The 1,593-nt window shown below is 40.3% G+C and overlaps 1 pseudogene; it reads right to left on the bottom strand.

Annotated features, from left to right (window-relative positions):
- Positions 1-901: 901 nt before the first annotated feature.
- LOC102810735 lies at positions 902-1,191 on the bottom strand (annotated as a pseudogene).
- Positions 1,192-1,593: the final 402 nt, after the last annotated feature.

Below are 1,593 nucleotides of genomic sequence, written 5' to 3'. Positions count from 1 at the left end.
CAAAGTTACTCCAGTTTCTTTCAGACCATTAAATCTGGTCTTTAAAAAATCTTTTGGTTTACACTTTTACCCATTCTAACCCATACTTTCTATTGTGCTCTTGGTCATAATGGATTATAGTTGTCACCAGGCATCATTTAGTTCTGTCCTCTAGTTAGAGGAGTCTGTAGTGCATGTGGACAATTACTGCTTTGGATTAATTGTTTGCTTGAATCTTTGGTCTTCATTTTCCTTTGCTTCAAGCAGGAAGAAACCAATAGCTTCTTCTTAGATGCCTGCTAACAAGACCGCCAGATGCTACTTACCAGACTAGGACGTAGAACGTCATCTTTTGAACTGTGTTTTGCCAGTGGACCTAGCTTTTCCCCAAGACTATGGTCCTTATGTTCATTCAGTCTTGATGTCAAAATAGGTTCTATAACTGTGCCCCCTGTGTGCTCTATTATACATATGAGTAGGCATGCAGCATTTGTAGGATGTGCACTGGACTGCTGGAGTGCTAACCACAGGTCGGCAGTTCAAACCCACCAGATGTGGCTTAGAAATTCCATGTTGTTGTTGTTATGTGCCATGGAGTTTGTTCCGAGTCATAACCCTGTAAGGTTTTCCGTGGCTGTAAATTTTTACGGGACAAAATGCGTCATTTTTCTCCAGCGGAACAGCTGGAAGTTTCGAACTACCAGTAGCCCGATTCATAACCTCTATGCTACCAGAGCTCCTTAGAAACTCCATACAAGGTCACTATTAGTTGGAACTAACACAACAGTACTTAACAATAACATGTAGGTTGCGACAAGTGGGCCCTTAGGCGATTTCCACTTGGGGTCTGTTTGCATGATTGACTATTCTTCGGGGCCATTAAATTAAGGGATAACACAGGAAGAAGAGCCAAGAAAGTAGCTTATTCAGTTGGATTCTGAATCACAATCAGGAAATAGTCTTTATCTAGTGCAACCATAATTTCATTTTTCTTTGAGCGAATTCGAAGGAAGTTGAGGTCATTCTAGGGTCAGTTTCTCGCATGGTGCTGCGTGCTTTCAAGATGAAGTTGTGCATGACGTTGGCATACTGTGTGGGAGTGGAGGTTTCCGTGGTGCTCTTACTGGGAATGCCTTCTGTGTTCATCACGATGATATCCTGTATGCTGTTCTGGCTCTGCAGCCGCTTCAGAGTTTCTTCCAATTCTTTCATCTCGACCCGATTGAATCTGATGGATTTGTTTTAATTTTCTTCAGCTTCAACTTTTGAATCTGATGGATTTGTTTTAATTTTCTTCAGCTTCAACTTGGAATAGCTCATGTGGAATTGATGATCCATTCCACAATCGACACCTGACCTTATTCGGATTGATGATATTGAATTTGTCCATTATCTCTTCCTGCAATGTAGTTGGTTTGATTCCTGTGTATTCTATCCTGGGGAGACCTATACATACAGTTGCTATTTATGTTGCTGAAAACTGTTATTCACAATGAATAAGTCATTGTTCTTTGAAATTTATCATGCAATTTCTGGCATGGTTTATTTTACCAATGCCAAGTTTTCTAACTAGTGATGTTTCCTCCTTGATTTCAAAGTTTGCATTGAAATCAT

This window comes from Chrysochloris asiatica, unplaced genomic scaffold, assembly GCF_000296735.1.
Source record: "Chrysochloris asiatica unplaced genomic scaffold, ChrAsi1.0 scaffold00057, whole genome shotgun sequence".
Taxonomy (NCBI): Eukaryota; Metazoa; Chordata; class Mammalia; order Afrosoricida; family Chrysochloridae; genus Chrysochloris; species Chrysochloris asiatica.
This window is presented reverse-complemented; position numbering and strand designations above follow the sequence as displayed.